The 23,307-nt window shown below is 27.9% G+C and overlaps 2 long non-coding RNA genes across 2 annotated transcripts; both read left to right on the top strand.

The window, feature by feature from the left end:
- Window positions 1-3,458: 3,458 nt before the first annotated feature.
- LOC136087709 (uncharacterized) lies at window positions 3,459-4,789 on the top strand. Its single transcript, XR_010641998.1, has 2 exons — window positions 3,459-4,129; window positions 4,251-4,789. It is a non-coding gene; the product is annotated as an uncharacterized LOC136087709 (long non-coding RNA).
- Window positions 4,790-20,657: 15,868 nt separating this feature from the next.
- On the top strand, window positions 20,658-22,993 carry LOC136087708 (uncharacterized). Its single transcript, XR_010641997.1, has 2 exons — window positions 20,658-20,798; window positions 22,717-22,993. It is a non-coding gene; the product is annotated as an uncharacterized LOC136087708 (long non-coding RNA).
- The last annotated feature ends 314 nt before the right edge of the window (window positions 22,994-23,307 follow it).

Here is a 23,307-nt window from a genome sequence, read left to right as displayed (position 1 = left end):
ATAAAATGGAAAAGTAGTAACCGAACAAAAAAAATATTTTTGAAGACACATGACACTTGGTTAAAAGCCTCAACAAATATTTGTGTAAGTTATTTAATGCTTATCTCTATTAAAGTTTTCAACTTTTTTATATTCACTAAACATTTAAATAATTTTAAATTGAGCAAGCACGAAATAAAGAGAGAAAAAGCCATAGTGCAATGGGTCGACCACCTTTCAATTTTGATGAAGCTAGTGAACGAACGAAACGGCGAAAAACAGAGGAAATGCGTTCGACATTTAGTTCATCCGAGTTAGCATTTGCTTCTCAGATGAGTCTTCGGGCTTCAGGAGCATGCAATGCCGGAGTTACAGTTAAAGATTTACCTTCCACAATTCAACACCGAGTCGCAAACTATATAGAGAGCCTTAAATTGTCCCAAATTTCACAAACACCTGAACTATGTGCTGAAACAGCTCTTTCTATACTAATGGAAGCAAAGCTTTCTAAACATCAATATTGCATTATAAGAAGTGATGCAATTGCGAATAGCTCTTCTTTTTTACCATCTTACGAAAAACTTAAAGAAGCCAAGAAAATGTGTTACCCTGAAGATATAACGGTAACTGAAATAAGCGCCGATGTAAAACTGCAATCTTTATTAAATCACACTTGTTTAAGAATTATAAAAACTCAACAAAATGTAATTGACTCCTTGAATGCAAATATTTTATCAAATTTTATTTTAATTCTTAAGTGGGGGTTTGATGACAGTTCCGGTCATAGCGAATATAAACAGAGATTTGCCGATGGAAGAAACTTAGATGCAAATGTTTTTCTGACTTCACTTGTACCATTACAACTTTTGTGTACAAATTCAGTTTTAGGTCAAGATATTATTCTATGGAAAAATAGGACACCCTCATCTACTCGATTTTGCCGACCTATCAGACTTCAATTTCTTCACGAAAATGTCCATACAAGCATTAATGAAAAAGACTATATTGAAGATAAAATTAAATCACTGGTTCCTCTCATCATTGTTCAACATGAAATAGAAATTAAAATACATTATAAATTGGTTATGACAATGATTGACGGAAAAGTTTGCAATGCAATAACATTGACGAAATCAACAATGCGGTGTTATTTGTGTTCTGCTACTTCGAGTCAATTCAATAATATCAATTTCGTTAAAGAAATAAAAGTTGACGAATCAAAATTGGAATACGGTTTATCAACGTTGCACGCATGGATTCGCTTTTTTGAATGTTTTTTTGCATCTTGGGTATAAACTTGGAATAAAAAAATGGCAAGCACGTTCTGACATTGAAAAAAGTATAATATTACAACAAAAATTGTTAATCCAGAATGCTTTTAAGCTGCAGCTAGGGTTAATAGTTGATCGACCGAAACCAGGATGCGGTAATACAAATGACGGAAATACAGCTCGAAGATTTTTTAAAAACTCACAAGTGTCTGCTGATATTCTAGGAGTGGATTAATAACTAATAAATCGGTTTCATGTAATTTTACAGGTATTATCTAGTGACTTTCCAATAGACGCAGACAAACTCGATAACTATTCTACCGAAACTGCACTACTTTTTGTTGAAAAGTATCCTTGGTACAACATGCCTAAAACAGTATACAAAGTACTTATTCATGGAGCCTTAATAACAAAAACAGCAATACTACCCATAGGACAACTATCTGAGGATGCACAGGAATCGAGAAACAAAGACTTAAAAAAATATCGCGAAGATTTCTCCAGGAAAAATTCCAGAAAAAATACAATGCATGACGTTTTTTGCAGACTTCTGGTTTCGTCAGATCCTGCAATATCTTCACTTTTAAAATCTCATGCAAAAGTTAGCAGATCTTTGTCTTCTCAAGCTTTACAAATGTTATTACCTCTGTGTACCGTCTGTGATTGAGTTTATCAACAATATTTCAACAATAAATGATTCAGATGACAGTGGTGATTTATTTTAAAGTAATATAAATGAAACAATTATGATAAATGATGCAAATAAAAGTTTTCCTTGTTTTCCTGGAACAAATAAATAAGTAGAATAAATAATGAATTTTTCAATTTATTTTTTTAACATTGCGGCATAATAATACAGTCATAATACATTATATATCGGTATTATATATAATGTTTATATATGTAATGTAAATAATACATTAGTCTATTGAACTTAAATGTCGAATTAGAACTAATTGGTTAAACACGAAAGCCCAAAGGCATTTCTAGTCATTAATGTTTTTAAAACACCGCCATTTTGGATCTACCATTATTGAATTTTGGTACACTTATGTCAAATTCAAAGTTGGGGATTCAAAAAAATGCTTTACAGAAATTTTCCATTAATTAATGGAAAATTTTTGTAAAGCATTTTTTTGAAAAAATGATTATAATTAATTATAATCATTTTTTGACTTTTAAAAGTCAAAAAATGATTATAATTAATGGAAAATTTCTGTTAAAAAACAAAAAAAATACAAATAAAAGTATATTCAATAATTATATCATTTATAATAATGACAATAGAAGATTCAAAGATATTTCAGAAATTTATAAAAGTTAAATAGGAAATACAAAAAACTCACAGCGTGCACATCTGCAATGCCTCGCGCATTATCAGTTAAAGGCGTCCGAGTTAAATCTATTTTGATGATTATCTAAATTCAGTTATTGTTACGCATATGTTTAACGGGGGCGTGGTAAAATAGCTGTAAAGCTTTAAATTTCTTTATTACCTTAATATTATGTGTTTTTAACTTTTTATTATTTTTAAAGTTTGTAAATTTAATAAAATTGTTTATTTTAAATATAAAATTAAAATTTTAAATTATGTTCTTGTTAAAAACATATTTTTTAAACCTCCTTAATGCTTAAAAAAAGTAAAGGTTGCCGCGGCGTTCTTTTTTTCAGTAAACGGTGGCTCCCAAATCACACGGTGGCTCCCATTTTCGGTAAAAGTAACTTTGAAACTAAACAAACAACGTTTGTTTAGTTTAGAAATAAGAAAATGCATGAATTAGAAGGGTTAAATGTGTGAAATATATGTGAATAATGTATATATATATGTAATAAATAAGTGAAATATATTTATTAAAATTTGTGTTACATTAGAATTTTAATATATATATATATATATCATAGCTTATATAGTATATATATATATATATATATATATATATATATATATATATATATATATATATATATATATATATATATATATATATATATATATATATATATATATATATATATATATTATATTGGATTGTTTGTTTTTAAAATTGCTAAATAAAGTGTTTAGAGGGGATAAAAGAGAAACCTTATTTGTTTGCAGTAAGTAAGTTTATTGGACCAATATAGCTGATAACATCCCAGTAAACACAGATTGGTTTAGAATTGGTCAATATTTAATCGAAATAGGTCGAAAAATAGATAAAACGTTTAGCGACCTATTATTGACTAAAAATTGACGCTTGATTTGAAATGTATATTTCAAACTTTTTTATATATACGTTTACTAAACGTCGATTTAACGTTTAGAATATCGACTTACATTAGTCAATATTGTAAACCTTTAATCGACCTTAATTAAACGTAAACATTTATAGATTTAAAATCTACGCTTTAAATCTTTTAATTTATACGTTTATTAAACGTCAATCAAACGTTTACAATATTGACTAATATAAGTTGTTATTCTAAACGTTTGATCGACGTTTAATAAACGTTTATTATATTATAATATAGCAATATAGCCATTGGTCAGAAGACTCACATAACAGCTTATATCACGCGGTTTAAATAGGCATAATTAAAACGAAATAAAAAAAATTATTAAAAAATTACTTTTTATTGGCTAAATAATTAATTTAAATGCGTTTACAAGATTCACTTCCTTGCAACAACTGAAAGCAAAACGACTGATTAATAAATAATAAACGAGTGTCGGAAGCTAAAAAGTTAAAAATCTCTTATCGCGACAATCTACCTTCCTAAATGCCAACAACTTAATGGACTCAGATGTTTTAGAAATTAGTGATTGCAACATTGATACAGTTAAAAAATATGAGTTGCTGGTCTCTCGTTATGAAAGTCCTGCTGCAAGAACTTTTTTCGTAAGTTTTATAAACAGTTTAAATTCATTTTGTAAGCGTTAGTTGGATAGTGTAGCAGTAGGTATTCATCTTTGCATTAATTAAGGTTTAATAAATTAATTTTTTAATTTTTTTAATTTAGATGCATATTAGCTTAATTTAGTTACATTTGCTAAAGAAATTTGGTTGAACAGAGCTGGTAAAAGCCACTGCATATGATATGGCGCGACTTTCGAAATTTTCTATGTTTATTTTTGTCAAAAATAAACATGGATGGTACAGGAAATTTTGGAAACTTCCATTCAGAAAATCCTCTATATGTAAAGTTGTTCTGTGTAATTCTAATTTTATTTTATGAATGTACATTAAAATTATTTTAATTAAAATAGTTTTTTGCGGTTACAAATCAGGTTACGAAATAAGACAATCAGGTGACGAATATGAATGATGATGTTGCCCAAGAACCGACGCCGATGAACAAAGAACTGGCGCACGATGAACAAGAACCGGCGCTTGATGAACATTCGTTGGACGGTATATTAGAAAGATTTTTGAGAAACCAGAGGACACAGTGATCCAAAATACATTTTTATAAGTTTAATAATTTTATTAGTAATCTTTAACTTAATACTAATGTAAACTTTTATTTTTTGCTAAATGAGATTAAATTTACAAAAAATATTTGTTTAGGTGCGTTCTTGCAAAATGGATTTTTTTAGACGTAAATTGATATTATAAATTTTCACTGTAATATTGCTAGTGCGAAGGCATAATGGATAATGCGAATAAATTTTTTAGAGTTATTGAAACAAACAAATATAGTTTAAGGACTCCCCATCCTTCCCTCTGCTATTTGTAAGGTAAATCCAAACTATAGCGTATTTTATAAGTTTATAATGGGTATATATAGTATAAAAGTAGTACATTATAAAAAGTTATAAATAATATATAAGTATATAAAATATTTGTATATTTGGTAAAAGCATATAAAGTGTGTAGGGGAGAGTGGGGTAATGGCGAACGCGGGGTAACTCCGAACATGGTCAAAACAGCACTGTAAAAAAATAAATTCGACAATTTTTTTTTACCTGCTGAGAAGGGATCCTATGCTCAGTTCCAGACGTGCAGTAGTGTAATGAAGCTGCGGATGTTGTTCACTATAATTTGATTTTAAATTTTTCTGATAATTTTATGCAACTTTTTTCTTGAGTAACACTCTGTTGTAGCTTCTATGGAAATAAAGTCACTCCTTTTTTTTGTTTTTGTTGCATAATATAGTTTTTAGACTTAGTTATTACAATTAGCTTTTTATTCGCTATTACACAACAGTGCTTGTGATTGCCCCCCAATGTGTTCGGAATTACCCCACGTAGGCAGGGTAATTCCGAACACCAATGGTTTTATTTCTGGCATAATTTTTTATTTTATAATAAGATTTTTAAAAATTCCTTTTGAGGGTTTGTGACTGAGTAGTTAAACTAATTGATAAGCAATAAATATGATCAATTTTGTATAACTGGTGTCTTTAATTCGCATTCCCGCTTAGGTGTTCGCCAATACCCCACTCTCCCCTATATATATATATATATATATATATATATATATATATATATATATATATATATATATATATATATATATATATATATATATATATATATATATATATATATATATATATATATATATATATATATATATATATATATATATATATATATATATATATATATATATATATATATATATATATATATATATATATATATATATATATATATATTAGGTTGGATTTAATTAGATTTAAATCTAAACGATATACATACGTTTATTTGACTAAATCTAAACGTTAAATTTACGTTCAATTAGACTACATCTAAACGCTTTATATACATTTATTAGACTAAATCTAAACACGTTTTAGACGTTTATTAGACTAAATCTAAACAATTTATATACGTTAATTGAACTAAATCTAAACGCTTTATATACGTATAATATACGCTTTATATGCCTTTATTAACCCTATAATAAACGTCGAAAATACGTTGTAATCTCGACGTTTTATGGAGGTTTGATCTAAACGTTAATCTGGATTTCATTCTGAACGTATAATCGACCAAATCTAAACCCTTAATCTAAACGTTGTTTCGACGTTTAATAAACGTTTGTGTGCTTACTGGGATATAGTTAAACTAAATAAGCTATTCAAAAAGGGCAGGAAAGTTGGAGGGTAATTATTTATAAACGATTTATTTACGTTTAATAAATCTGTTTGATACGTGTTATTTTACAATTTATATATACAACTTATCGTAATCAACAAAACTCCCTTGGGATAAACGAGTTTTAAACGCTCGTAAATTATAATAGCATAATTATTATGATAATAGTATTATCATAATAGTATTTAAATAAGCGATTAACAAAAAGATTCATCAATAAAGATTGAAGCAAAGCTATACATCTGTTCAGAGTATTCTGATAGTTGGCATTGAAACCTGGGCAATGAAGGTTTGTGATAGAATAGCATTTACTCATATATTGAAAAATAACATATATCAGTGATGTATACAGACTATTTTTAAAATAGTATACCGGTTTGGGTTCTTAAAGGTTGGGGCAGCAAATAGGTTGAAGTAGTTAACAATAAATAAAGTTCAAATATAACTTTATGAAGTACATGGCTATTCAAGGTTGTTTAAGGATTTTATTTTTCCTTAGACTGAGGGTTAAGGTTAAAGCAGCAATAAGTCTTTCTTATTATTCTTCATTTTCTCATTTTAGATATATATATATATATATATATATATATATATATATATATATATATATATATATATATATATATTTATATATATAGATAGATATTTATTTATATATATATATATATATATATATATATATATATATATATATATATATATATATATGTATATTTATATATTATGTATATATGTATTATGTATTATATATAACATTCTCTATGGACCAGCAAATAAATTTTTTTGTTTAATTATAAAGCACTTACTAAATACTTCACTATATTGGTACATATCTTACCAAAGATGCTGCAAAAGTATTTGCCTGTGGCATTGTAAACTCTCAACTTTATTACTGCAACAGTCTATCTGAAACTTCTCAAAAAAAATTTAAACAAACTATAACGTATGCAAAATAATTTAGCTTTATATATATATATATATATATATATATATATATATATATATATATATATATATATATATATATATATATATATATATATATATATATATATATATATATATATATATATATATATATATACAGAGAGTGAGAGAGAGAGAGAAATACATTTTATTCACACTTATTGATGATAACTGATTCACTTTTTTTTGTTTTTATAAAGTTTAATGTTAATAAAAAAAAAATTTTTAAACTATTAAGCTCTTCCTCAAGCTTTTACTTTTCCCATGTAACTAACAACTTTGTTAAAAATGGCTCAAAATTTACTGGTAAAAAAAAGAAATTTTCTTTTTATTTAAATCTCAATCATCACTTTTTCAGTGTACCACACGCGTAGGAAAAGAATTGCCAGCCTCCTTTATATTTAGTCAAAGACGGCTCCCCTCCCCCTCAAATTCTGAACTCTAGCAGTTTGATACGTTTGTTTTAGCCAACTTATTAAACTGCTACTACATTCCAATGCCACTGAGTAAAATTATAGTGTATATTTTATCAAAAAGTGTTCTATGTATGTTCAGTTAAATATTTACAGTGTACTAATACATTATATTACTAATATTTCAGTTAATTATTTACAAACACAGTAAAAAGTATTGTTGAAGTAGAAGGTATGACCTTTGGATTTCAAACCAGTAGTTATTTTTAAAAATTAGATTGCAATGTTATTGTGTTTATTAGCAATATAACTCAAAAAACAGTTTTAAATTAGGATTTTATGGCTAGAAAGTCTCATTGCACCTCAGCTGAGCTATTAGTAATTCAACGAATTAAAAATAATTGAAAGTCATATTGAGAGATTTCAAGAAAAATTAAGCGTTCTGTTGGAATGGTTCAAAATGCTCTTAAAACACTAAAGTGTGTTGAATCTAGAGGATGCAAAAGAATAATTAATTATTCTTAAAGCTTAAAAGGATCCGCTTATCTAATTAATAATATATATATATATATATATATATATATATATATATATATATATATATATATATATATATATATATATTCGTGTTTCTTTAATCTGATTTTTTTAATCCGATTTGAATCACGTGTGTGTAATGTATATAAGCATATATATATATATATATATATATATATATATATATATATATATATATATATATATATATATATATATATATATATATATATATATATATATATATATATATATATATATATATATATATATATATATATATATACTTTTAAATTACTTTAAAATTACTTTCTTAACGTTTAGAAACGATAAGATGTTATAACATAATCATTTTCTTTGTACTTAGTTTTTTATAAAAATTTAATTTTCTCTTTAATGTAATAAATTCGATATAAGCTTATCACTTACATCAATTTTATCCATTTTTCGGTCATTGTTTATGATTATATTCTTTGTCTAATGTTTATGATTATATTTTCTCCTAGTTTCAAAGTTACTTTTACCAAAAATGGGAGCCACCGTTTGATTTGGGAGCCACCGTTTACGGAAAAAAAGAACGCGTCGCCGCGTGGCAAGTTCAAATCGTCAGCTTGCTTTTATTTTTTTTATTTTTGTTGTTTAAAATGCAAAACAAAATAACTTTCTTTCAAAACAAACTTCTTTCTTCAAAAACGTTTCACTTTGTATTAAAGCTTTAGATCCTTGCGCTAACCACTCGGCTGCGCTAACCACTTGGTTATTTCGTTAGACAGTGATACTGTCTAACGAAAATTTTAAAAGTATATAAAATATTAAAGACTTTATCAATCAGAAATAAGTGTTACAGATCGAATCTTAAGATGATGTTGCCGCAATGCAATTTTCAAGTGAAAGTAAAACTAAAAAACTTGATATATGTTTTTATATCTTATTAACGCTACATATAAGGGACTAATAACTACTAATAAGGGAATGCGGTTGTGATAAAAGCCGGAGGTGACGAGAGCATCGGTGTTAAGCATGTCTACTATTGTTTATTGGTAACACTAACGTTAACAATAAACTAAAAGGATGCAAGGGAAAAACGGGGAATGTCAGTTTTTGAAAATATTAAGATTTTTTTACTTTTTTTTTTTTATTTGGAATTTTCATGCTATATTTTCCTATACAATGTTTTTATCCGAAGATATTGTTGGCTTAGCATAGGAACAGCCACAAATAGTCATTAAGACTAATCCAAAGTAGCGTCCGTTATTGACCAACATTTTTGCGTACAGAAGTACTACTCAAGCGCTGAGTTGGCGGTGGCAGGATTTGAACCCGTATCGTGCAACAGTCCGGGTCTTAACTTTCCGTTTAACGCTCTAACCAACTGAGCTATCCAGCCACGAACATGTATCCATTTACTAACATGTTGTACAAATCAAAAACTACCTTCAGTGTTAAATTTGAAGCAAATACATAAAAATTAATAGCCTAATTTAGTGAAAAAAAAAGGAAAAAATGTAACGTACGGGAAGTCTATGAAAACCAAACTTGATTTATCTCAGTTTGCGAAAAACTGACATCCCCTGTTCTTCCCTTGCACCCTGTTTTAACTCTTGTTAAGATTCAGTAGTAAACAAAAGTCGGTATTGTTCGGGAGTATGAAAAAAAGGTTTCATAGCTTTGTTCTATTATTTATTTTATTTCAAATTGAATACATCAATGGAAACAATATAAAAATATGTTTAACTTAATTAAAATTAATCGATTTCAAGGTCTGGATTCCAGACCTTGAAATCGATTTCAGACAAGCTTTTCCACTGTTTCTGACTTTAGAAGAGTTTTTTTGCAACTGACAATATTTCCAGCTTGTGAAAATACACGCTCAGATGAAGTAGATGAAGCAGGAATGCATAAAACTTTTTTTTGCTACATTGGAGAGTAATGGTAACTGTGGTGAACCCTCCACCACTCCAGAATGTCATAGCTCTTTTGTGGGAACCCCAATCTTTTGCAAGCTTCTAATTCTGCATCAAAAGGGTTTGATATTGATGTGTCCAAGAACCCAGACTGTGGACTGCCTTGATTTATTATCTCAAAAAGGAGCTTTTTTGCTGGGGTAAGTTCTTGGTCTGGAGAGCTAGAGTTTGTTTTGAATTGAATGATAAATCGTCACCTGTTGCACTTAGTTTCAATTGTTTAATTGTTTGACACTCTTTTCCAAATCTTGACAATAACTGACCTTTAAATTTTGGGTCTAAAAAATGCGACAATGAATTGTTGGTAATCTTAGAACCACAGTCAGGGAACCTTTTGTTGAGATTTGCAAGAATTTTAGAAGCAAAATCAACTGTTGTTTTATCATTGGTCAAAATAAAGTTCTTAATTTTTTCTTGGATATCATATAGGCCAGGGATTATGAGATGTCCTGTGGGCCGTTTCTCTGCAGAAATACACTCTGAGAAATCACTCATCACTTTTAAAATTGGAACAATTTTCTCAATGACTTCAAATTGTTCTTGAATCGGGATGATTGCCCTAAAAATGTCATCAGTTTTTAAATTACTAGCAGAAATAATGTCAAAGTCTTATTTAAGGTGCAAAATTGATTCCATGCACATTAAACCACTGTTCCATCTGGTTTTACATGGAGTAATGATTTTATTAAAATTGATTTTTTTTTGTTATACATTTTGGCAAGCATTGATAATTCTCTGTTGACTTGCAACTGACTTGTATGTTTTTGTTGCCAATAATCTACAGGTCTTGAATACATCTTTAACTTCCTTAACCGCTTAAAAGCTTTCAATAACCACTAAATGGAGTAGATGTACTGCACACGGTATGTTGCTGCTAATTGAAGTTGATTTTTCATTCCTAAGATAAAATAAAAATGGATTTAACATTATAAAATGATTTTAGTTCATTTTTCAACATTTTTCAACAATTTACGTTTTTTTAATTACATCACATTTTTTATAATTAATTTTTTCTAATATTCTTAGATCGAACAAGAATCCAAATGTACCACTACCACCTTGGGGAGAAAGTGCGGCGAGTTTAATCACAGTTTGCACGCAGGCATCATATTATATTATATTATATTGAAGTTTATTCTCCTCAGGCATTTGCCGTGCAGAGTTTTAATAATGAATACAGTAGTTATATTTACAATTTGGTCTACTGTTCCACTACTCGGTAAAATATAGACAGAAAAACGAAGAAGAAAAAAAGAATCAAAAAACAAAAATAAACGAAAAAGCAAAATAAAAAAAAAAAATTCGAAAGATAATCTGGGCATCTCAGATTAAAAAACGATTGTTGTTCATTTTTATATTAGTTTTGTTTTCGTTGCTCCAGATTTATGCAAGTTCTAAAAGAATCTAAGATTTCCCTGGTTGGCGTTTCTATAATTATTGAATATGTAGAAAGCTGAATCTTTCCACGCTCCTTTTTCATTTTTATTAAAATATTTTGAAATCCAACTTAGTTGTATAGATTAAAGTTTTTCATTAACGTCTATAATATTTAAGCCTCCTTTATTAACAGGGAGTTTAGATATTTGTCTTGGAGTTTTTATGGTGCAATTGTTCCAAAGAAAACTTTCGATTTTTTGTTCTATTAGTTCAATTTTTCGGTCTCCTAGAATTGGAAGCGTAAAGGCAAGATACCATAAGCTGTTTAAGAGTATTTGGTTAATAATAATAGCTTTTCCTTTTATCGATAAATGAAATCTTTTCCAGCTTTCTATTTTTTTGCTGATTTTAGCGATCACCTCATCCCATTGGTGGTTGGTCGATATCGACTACAACTTGAGAAAATAATACCTAAACTCCGAAGTGTCGTGTCTTGCCACGAAAAATTTAAAAAGTTTTCTTATATTATTGATCTGTTCTTTCCAAGCCACAACCCTTCCCAGTGGGCACGGTACGTTTATAAAACGTTTTAAAAACGTTTTTTAAACGTTTTTATAAGGTTCAAACCTAATAAAAACGTCCAAAGAACGTTTTAAAAACGTACTGTGCCCACTGGGTTGGCATTTGGCAGTGTTCAATTTAGTACCTGTTGCTAATTTATAAATATTTATGGCATTGCCTAGGGCTTTTATGAAGTTGTCAGATGATAAATAAAAATGTGTGTCATCTGCGTATTGTTGTAGTTTAGTTTCTTTGTTGTCTAGGGTAACTCCTTTTATTTCGGGAGTTTTTCTAATATACCCTGCAAAGACTTCAGCTTGAATTATGTATAGTGTCATTGAGCGGGGGCATCCTTGCCGTTCTCCTCTGTATATATTTATTTTATCAGATAGAAAGCCGTTTATTTTAAGATTGGAACTAATGTCAAAGTATAGAGTTTTAATAAGATAAAAAAAGCAAACACTAAAACCAAATTTAGATAAACAGTCATATAAAAAATTTCTGTCGACACGGTCGAAGGATTTGATTTGGTCGATCGATATAATGGAGGCATCTAAATTGTTTTTATTTGCGATATATATTATGTCTCTTGTTTATGCCAGGTTTTGGTAAATTGTTCTATGAGGGACACTCGCTGTTTGCTTTTCGTTTATGATGGTTGGGAGAATTTTTGTGAATCGGTTTGATATTATTTTTGAATTTTTTAGTCCGTGTTTAAGAGAGATATTGGTCGCCAGTTTGAAATGTCGGTTTTATCTCCTTTTTTAAAAAGGCAAGTTATAATGGCTTGTTTTTGTGTAATAGACATTTCGTTTTTTTTTTATTATTTCATTTAGAACTGTAACTAAACTTTCACCTAAAATGTCATATGTCAAATGTCCTAAAATATCATATGTCAAATGTCCTAAAATATCATTTGTAGAATTCGGCTGTTAAGCCATCATTTTCAAGTGATTTATTATTTTTCATAGTTTTTATTGCATTTTCGACCTCACAAAGCATAATTGGTTCCTCTAATGAGTGATGTTGTTGCTTGGTGATTTTTTTTTATGTCTGTGTATAATAAAACCAATAAAACCAAATTGCTAAAATTGCAAAGTCTGCAAAACCATGCATGCAAAGCAATTAATTATTTAAATAGGTTAGTAAACCCGGCCCCAGTGATGAAAAGCATGATGGTTCTAGATATTGAGAAACTTAACACATTACAGATATTAATGTTTATGTATAAATATAAAAACAATCTTCTACCAAACGTTTTTTCAGATAACTTTCTTATATCATTTTCTGAAAAATATAATCTGCGTTCAAATACCAGGAACGACTATCAACTAGGAAAAATTAAATCACAGCAGTCAAGTTTTCTAATTACAAACCGAGGTCCATCAGTATGGAATCGTTTCCAAAATAAAAATATTAAAGACCTAAAAAGCATTTCATCGTTTAAACAACAAACTAAAATGCATCTCCTTAATTCCTGACATATATACACTGCGACCATTTTCTATAGACGCACGTAGAACTTGGCGAATTTACAGTGTTGCAGTGGTAATAAAGTTGTTCTAACGGTACATTTGAATAAGTGTATGTAAGAAAACAATGATCCATTATGCATCTGATTATTAATTGTCTTGATTGTATTAAAATAATTAAATTTTTAATATTCACGTGGCAATTTTCTATAGACGCACTAAAGTTTTTACGAGTTTTTTCGCAAATTTCTTATATTCTGTAGTATTTTTTATCTTGTGAGTCGAAATTAAGTTGAACTTAACCAAATGCCGAAAGGAAATGTCCTTACCGATATTGAAAAAGGTCAAATATTGGCTTATCATCGAGAAAAAGTTCCAAATCGAGAAATTGCTAGAAGATTGAAGAGATCAGATCACGTTATCCGTAATTTCTTGAAAAATCCAACAGATTATGCAACAATCAAGAGGAAACCAAAGAAATCTAGGGTTCCAGACCGTGAAAAACGCAGAATTGTTCGACTCGCATTAAATTCATCAAGAAGTTTGAAAACAATTAAGTCAGATTTGGGTTTAAATGTTTGCAAGGAGACGATTAGAAAAGTTCTTATAGACATCCCACACATAGTACGATCAAAAATGAATAAAGCACCAAATTTAAAGCTCGTTCACAAACAGAAACGGATGGATTTCGCCCGTGAAAACATGACACGCGTTTGGGAACAAGTACGAAATTTTAGATTAAATTCTCATGAATACTTAAGATGTCTAAATAGCTGAATATTTTTGTTTTCAATACCAGGTGATTTTTTCGGACGAGAAAAAGTTTAATCTTGATGGGCCTAATGGTTTTAGTGGCTACTGGCGTGATTTGAGGAAAGAACCCAAATATTTTTCGACAAGGAATTTTGGTTTTATGCAACAGGAAAGTTAAATTTAGCATTTAAATCTTGCAAAATGAAAAGTTCTGAATACATTGATGTGCTAAAATTATGTTTGATTCCATTTAAAAACAAATATCGACGCAAAAAGTTTGTTTTTCAACAAGACAACGCCATCATTCACACTAGTAACGAGACTAAAGCTTGGTTTGAAGCTAAAAAAATTGAGCGAATGTGGTGGCCTGCTCGCAGTCCAGATTTGAATCCTGTTGAAAACATCTGGGAAATAATTGTAAGACGTATCTATGCTGACCAGAAGCAATATAACTCTGTGGCAGAGCTAAAAGTAGCGGTATCAGAATGCTGGGAGGATATGGAGCCAAAAGTGCTAGAAAACTTGGTATAAAGTACACCAAAACGAATTTATCAAGTAATTGAGCGAAAAGGAGGTCCAATCGAGTACTAAAAATGTGATAAAAACATTTTTTTGGATAGTTTTGTTAAAAAATGTGAAATGCGTCTATAGAAAATAGTCAGCTATCTTTTGGTCTTAATTCATTTATAATTGACCTCTTTTCAAATTTGATATTATTTTTTGATAATTTTCGTTATTTTTTGATACTTTATTTATAATTTAATGAAATACACTATAAAAATAAAGTTAAGTACGTTTTTAAGACATAATCCACATGCGTCTATAGAAAATGGTCGCAGTGTATTATAGTTTACAGTATTTGTTTTCAGATTTTTTTTGTATTTTTTCTTTTTATTTATTTTTTATTTTTTTCTTCTTATGTGTTTTAATTTTATTAAATTTTTTATTTTTCTTTAAAAATTAAAGTGTTTTTTTATTTTTATTTTAATAGTGACTAAAGGGGCTCTATGAAAAGGTTGTGATGATAAACGCATCATCCCTACCTTCTTTGAGTCCCTGACTGATTATAACAGTATATATATATTATAAATTAAAAAGATTAAAAACGTTTTTTATAAAGGTTTTTTATGTTTACGATGTTATTTATTTTATATGAAAAATTGTAATATTGTTTAATCAGCGAAATAAAAGTTAAATAAATAATAAAAAATAACAATGTGTTATCGAGTAAAAACTTTTGCAGTGGGACGTCATTATTAGTGTTTTTATACAGTTTTTTATAAAATTGTTCAAAACTTTTAGTAATATCTTGGGTGTTTTTGTTTTCATTTCCGTTTTTGTCTTTTATTAGCGTGATGATTTGTTAAGATGTCTTTGCTTTTTCAAGCTGAAAAAAGAATTTGCTGGATTTTCACCATCCGTTCGCAATTTTACTTTTGCTCTAATTTCTGCGCCGTTTATTTTATTTATTTCAAAGCTTTGAAGTTTTACCTTTAGAATTTCGCTGAGGTATTTCATTCTGGGGATAAAGTAGGACTTTTTAAGAGAATTTTTCAGTTGCTTTTTAATTCTTTATTCCTCAACTCGTTTTTTTTTTTTTTGCTTTAGATTTACTGAATTTTTGTGAAAATTTTTTATTTCTTGTTTAAGAAGATCCCAGCAAGATGTTTTGTTTTTAGAATGATATATTTTTTGGCATCCTGTTTTAATAAATTTTGAAACGTTGTCAGTGTAATTATATTTGCTTAAGTTTTTATTACTTAGAACCAAGACTTTTTTTCCAATTTCTATGTTGTTTATCAAAATGGTGGCGTATATAACATTTTGATGGTCTGAAAAAATCATTGGTTCATGTTCGATTGATATGAGTTGGCGCATATGTTTGCTTATTTATAGTCTATCAAGGCGAGAAAAAGATTTATTGTTTGTTGATTTGTATGTGTATTCTCGGGCATTTGGGTTAAAAATGGGCCAGGTATCTTTAATATTAAGTTTAGTTAATAAAGTTTTTAAATTACATGTTGACAGGCATTTTCTCCTGTTGATTTGCGGGTAGCAATATTTATCGTCTAAAACCTTAGAATCACCCCAGAGTATTGTAAACTGATTATTTGAGTTTTTAATTTTTATTTTTTTAGATATGTTTTTGAATAACTTTTTTCTTTTGATTTGATCAGTGTAGCTCAAACCAGATTTTGCGTAAACGTTTATTATTAAAATAATATGGTATTCGTTTTCCACTATGATATAATTATAATGACCATCAAGGTCTTCGAAATGTTCAATTATTTTAAAGTTATAATTAGTTTGGTTTGTTAAGATTAAAGTACCACCTGTGTGTGACGTACAACTCGAGAAAAAACCTGGATTATTCCATTGTCGAATAAATTTTTCTGCGTCTTGCGTATTTAAATGGGTTTCTTGCAGATGATAAAAATTCATTTTTTTTAGTTTTTTAATAATAATTTTTTGCTTATTTACGTCACCAAGGCCGCATATATTAACAGAAAAAAATTTTATTGCCTCCATTTTTGTTTGAGTGTTTAATTACAATTAAGTTTTAAATTACAAGACGAATTAGAGTGAAAGAATGTGCAGAAAGGATAATACAGATGGTTTTAGAATACATTTTCTTAGAATATAAAAATATAAAAAACAAAAATATAAAAAATAAAAAATACTTGTAGATATAAACTTTATAAACTAAATATTTATTCATACCGCCCTTTGTCGTGAAACACTGACAGGTATTTTGCCGTCAGTTTGCTTTTTAGCAAGCGTAGTATTTTCAATCGTTTTCTCTTTTTCTGCCAATTTTTCGCTATTTATTTCGAGAGGCTGTTTTCGTTCTTTGGGTTTAACTTTTGAGTATTTAATAATTTTTGAGGGTTCCTTATGTGAAATGTATCGTTGTTGAGGATGGTGTGAGTTGCAGCATGTTTTGCAGAGAAAAGATTTCCCTGCAAAATAAAGAGCGATATTTATTACATCAATTTCTATCGTATGTGGAATTTCTTCTAGTCTTACAGAAGACTTTATTCGAATCAGCCTTCGACCGTCTTTCATATTTCTGTTAAAGCGGTACGTAGTGTGAGTTACTGAGTATAACTTGCTTATAAAGAGCTGCATTTGTGCTAAAATTTTATCGTCCTCAATTAGAGGGTCACATTATACGGTTATTAAAAGACCAATGTCACTCCGTAGCTTAGAGTTTATGTTCTGGTTACTACCAGACAATTGTATACTTGTTTCATTAACGAGAACCACATCTTCTTTTTGATTCATTTCTATCACCCAGTTTCCTCTGGTATTGTATGTCAAACTGCTGACTTTATTTTCGCCAACAATTAGAGATATTTTTTATAATGGTAGATTACCCATATAAAGATACTTTGTTACAACTTTGTTGATATATCCATATTCATTTTCTTAACACCTTGAATAAAAACAACCTGTGAGTCATGCTCTGATGGCGCTTGTAAAGATTCGCTAAATTCTCACTTATAGTTTTTGCAACTCTTTTTCTGTTTAAATTTCTAATTTTATTAAAAGTTGATTTGTGACAGCCTTTAGGATGACATTTTAGCCCTGTTGTGCAACTTTGTTTTGTCCTTATTTGAGCTGAGCACAACTTAAATTTGAGCAATGTCTTTGTCATGACCGTCTTTTATGAAATATTCCCGAAAAGGACTTGCTCGATGCATTTTTTTCACTCTTTATAAATCTTGTTTTGCTGATTCTGATTTTGCTGATTTTGCTTCACTTAATAAGCTTAAAAACGATACTGAGACTGCAAAAATATTTTTTATCTTGTTATAACAATCATCAAATTAATTAATATTAATTATTAATAACTTCCTTTTAATACAGTACAATCTCTCTAATTCGAATCTCCTTAATTCGAAAACCTCCGTAATTCGATTAAAAGCCACCGTGAAATGCGTTTAAGAAAAATCAACTTTCTATAATTCAAAAATCTGTCTAATTTGAACTTTTATTTTTCCCCATAAAATTCGAATTAGAGAGATTCTATTGTAAAACGTTTAATAAAAATTTTACTAATCTTTAATAAATTGGGAAACTAATGCTTACTAAACTTTTTAAAATAGATTAAAAAGTTTAGTAAGATTAAAATTATTTTTCTTGAAAGTACTGTATTGTAAACAAAAAAATATTGCTTGAACTTACGGTCGTCACAACACGGTATTTAATGAGGGTTCGAGAGTTCAGTAGCACTACCGCTATACTACATAATTTGAAGTTTGCGTAAGTTAGATATTTGGATACACTTTTGTTGACTTTTCTTATGAAAAAAGTGCTGCTATTCTTTCTTGCTATTACCTCGGTGCAATGGCTGTCAAGAGTATCGTGTCAAACACGCTCGAATGAGCATTAATAAGTTCCTTTTTATTTAAATTTAAAAGAATAATCTAAGTTTCTGGATATTACGTAATTTGTAATATCTGTACTTTAAACATGAAAACACATCTTCTATAGGATTTAACTGGGAAGAATATGGGGGCGGATACCTGTATCTAATACTCTTATCCCTGAAAAATTGAATTATCAACCCTGATTTATGAAATCTTACGTTGTCCATGATAAGAAAATTATTTTCAAACAATCTTGCTGCATTGCATTGCTTAAAAAATTCTAAGAAAATTTCAGTGTTGAAAGATCCTTTAATAATTGAATGTTTTAAGATGGCTCTGACTGATATTAATGCAAGTAGACTGATATTGCGACTTTTGTTTGCAGGAAGAGTTGTAAATGCATGAGTGTTTTTAGGTGAATATCCGAATTTTGGTCTTGAATGTAAATTGAACTCGGTTTTATCCAAGAATAACATTTGAGAAGTGTCAATATTTCTTTATCGAATATAATAACTTTTTCTCTCTCTAGTCATTCTTGGTGAACAGGTGACATCAGAGACCTTTCTTAATCTTTTCCTTGTAATTTCAAGCTTCTTAAGGTAACAAGATATAGATGGTTGGGATATGGTTATTCTATTTTCTTGAAGCTTTTTTGTGATTCCCCCTGCGTAAGTGAGTTGTCGTCTTGAATACATTCAGATAACAACATCATAGCACGAGAATTCGAGCTTTGTTAGGGGGCCACTTTTCTGTAGTAGGTTAAAACAATCACTAAGATTATTATTAGTTTATATTATAGCCTGCTATTTTCTAAAGGTAGATAATCCCAAATCAGTAGCATTGGTAATTTGAGCTATACTTTTCCCTCTATCCATTCTTATTTTTATTTGTTTAATTAGTGTACATGAAATTGGTACTCTTTTTTTCCTTCTTATATTTCTGACAGGTTCACTTTTATTAAAATTATTTTCCATGGAGCTAAAATAACCAAAAATATATTTAAAATAATAATGATTTTCAGATGGAATAACGCGGTGCGAAAGCACCTTCTTTTTTATTGCTGATTATGTATATATATATATATATATATATATATATATATATATATATATATATATATATATATATATATATATATATAAATATATACATATATATATTTATATACACATATATATATATATATATATATATATATATATATATATAATTATATATTGTATATATATATATATATTGTATATATATATATATATATATATATGTATATATATATACATATATATATATATATATATATATATATATGTATATATACATATATATATATGTATATATATACATTTATATATATATGTATATATATATACATATATATATATATATATACATATATATATATATATATATATATATATACATATATATATATATATGTATATATATATACATATATATATATATATATATATATATATATGTATATATATATACATATATATATATATATATAAATATATATATATATATACAATATATAATTATATATATATATATATATATATATATATATATATATATATATATATATATATATATATATATGTATATATATATATATATATATATATATATATATATATATATATGTATATATATATATATACATATATATATATATATATATATATATATATATATATATATTAATATATATACAATATATAAGTATATATATTATATATATATACTTATAAATTGTAGTAATAGTAATAGTAATAGTATATGAGTTGCAAATAGGATACAGATCCTATTAAAGTCATATAATGACTGTAGGCAACTATCAATTGAACTGTCAAGCATTCGCTTAAATTCGTTAGTCGAGGAACAGTTAACTGTTGCATGATTGAGTGCATTCCAATGCTTAGCAACACGATTACTAAAAAATAATATCGTGGATCGCAATTTCTGTTAAATTCGCGTACAAACTGTTCTCGTTGACCACATCGAGCTGGACGTATAATTGGTTCATTGTGCCAATTAATGATGGTAAGACCTTTTTCAATTTTAAACTTTTGATTCAAGTCACCTCTTATTCTACGATCCTCCAGTTTTTGAATTTGAAATAAGATACATCTATCTGTGTAACAAAGATGTTTGCATATAGTTGGGACTTTTGTGGATTGTCTTTGAATTTTCTCAATAATCTTTATATCTTTCATTAAATAAGGTGACCAAGTACTGATTGCATATTCCAGGTTAGGTCTGACATATGTTTTGTATAACTTAGTCCATAACATTAAATCCCTTGATATAAATGTTTTTTTTAACATATTAAGCATTCTGTTAGCTTTATTACTAGCATGAATAACTTGATTAAAATATTTAGCATTACTTGAAACAAATATACCAAGATCTTTTTCTACATCTGATTTTTCTAAATCGTAATTTAAATAGTTGGTTGTATCTTGAAGTGAATAGTTTGAGCGTGGGTTGTTACTTCCCATATGCATAACTTTACATTTTTCTAGGTTCAGCTTCATCAACCAAACTTTTTTCCATTCAGTGATTTTATTTAAATCAGTTTGAATGTCAGTGGTATCATTAAGAATATTTTTTACTCGTAGCTCATTCATTAGTTTCGAATCATCTGCATATAGTTTACTGACACATTTTAAATTGTCTGGCAAGTCATTGATGTAAATTATAAAAAGTATTGGGCATAAAACTGAGCCTTGTGGGACACCGCTAGTAACGTGAGCCCAATCAGATATGTGTTCTCCAAGTACTACTCTCTGTTTTCTATTAGTGAGAAAGTCTTTAATCCAATCAAGAAGGTCTCCAACTATTCCATAAGCTTTAAGCTTGATGATTAATAATTTGTGAGAGATTGTGTCAAAAGCTTTTGAAAAGTCCAGATATACCACATCTACTGCATTTTTGTTAGCTAAGCATTTAGTAACATAATCATTGGATTCTAATAAGTTTGTAACTCATGCTTTATTCTTTACAAAACCATGTTGAGATTGAGACAATAAATTTAGTTTTAAGAGATGATTTACAAATCATTAGTTACTAAGCTTTCCATTAATTTACATCGAATAGATGTTAGTGAAACTGGTCTATAATTACTTGGTTCACTAGGATTACGTTTTTTTAACAATGGAGTAACATTTGCATTATGCCATACTTGAGGAATTGATCTTTATGATAGAGATTTGTTGTATACAATTGTTAGAGGTAAAGATAGTACATTAGCACATTGTTTTAATATCATTGGGTAGACATTGTCCGGTCCGGTTGTTTTATTTGGATTTAAATTTTTTAATTTATTTTTGATCTCATCTATTGAAAAATGAAGGCTTGATAAACGCTCAGTTGTACGATTTGAAAGTAGTGGAGAATCTTTGTTAACTGAATTATTGTTGAAGACTGATTTGAATCTACCATCTGTCCCAGTAACTCCATATTTATTTCGAATTGATTCGATGCTTTGTTTGATTTTGCGTGAATTATTAGCATAACTAAACAAACGTTTGGGATTTTTTGTATCAAAAGCTAAACTATGTTCAAATTTTTTAATAGTTAATCTTTTTTGTACTTGTAAAGAAGGTTTTAGTTTTTTGTATTGTTCGACAAGCTCAGGTATTTTCCACTTTGAAGATTGATTTTTACGCCATAATCTATTTTTTTTATTTATGAGGATTAAAAGTGTATGATTGAGCCAAAGAGGTTTGTTTTTATTTTTACATATTATTTTTGGTACAAACATATTTGTTATGTAGTTATAACGGTTCAAAAATAAGTTGTAACTGTCATTTATATTTAAGTTGCTTAACTCTTTTAACCAATCTATATTTTGAAAACATTTAATGATAGAATTGAAATCACTTTTATGGTAATTGTACTTGAATGTTAAATAACTAGTTTTACCTTTATTACTTGATAAATCATCATTAAATTTTAGTACCAAATGGCCTTGACTAGCTAATCCAAGTGGTGGTAAATTTTCTATGTGTTTGATTCTGTCTGATGATTCAGTTATGACCAGGTCCAATATATTTTTTGGCATTTTATTTTTTTGGATGAATGTTGGAAATGTTACATTTTGAATGATGTTTATATTGTTAATAAGATCTACAACTCTAGCACCAATGCTATTTTTATTACCATTAACTTGAACAGAACCATCTTCATACCATTTGATGTATGGAAAATTGAAATCACCACATATGAGTATACCGGTATATATTTTTCTGTTTAACTCTATTTTTGCTGTTTGTATACTTTGAATTATTTCATCGTCAACTTGGTTTGACCTTTCAATGTTAGTGTTATTTGATTTTTCGTGTATATATATATATATATATATATATATATATATATATATATATATATATATATATATATATATATATATATATATATATATATATATATATATATATATATATATATATATATATATATATATATATATATATATATATATATATATATATATATATATAGACATCGGAAAGGAGTACCGTAGCAACAGGTTACAAAAAGTTAACGA

This window comes from Hydra vulgaris, chromosome 12, assembly GCF_038396675.1.
Source record: "Hydra vulgaris chromosome 12, alternate assembly HydraT2T_AEP".
NCBI lineage: Eukaryota > Metazoa > Cnidaria > Hydrozoa > Anthoathecata > Hydridae > Hydra > Hydra vulgaris.
This window is presented reverse-complemented; position numbering and strand designations above follow the sequence as displayed.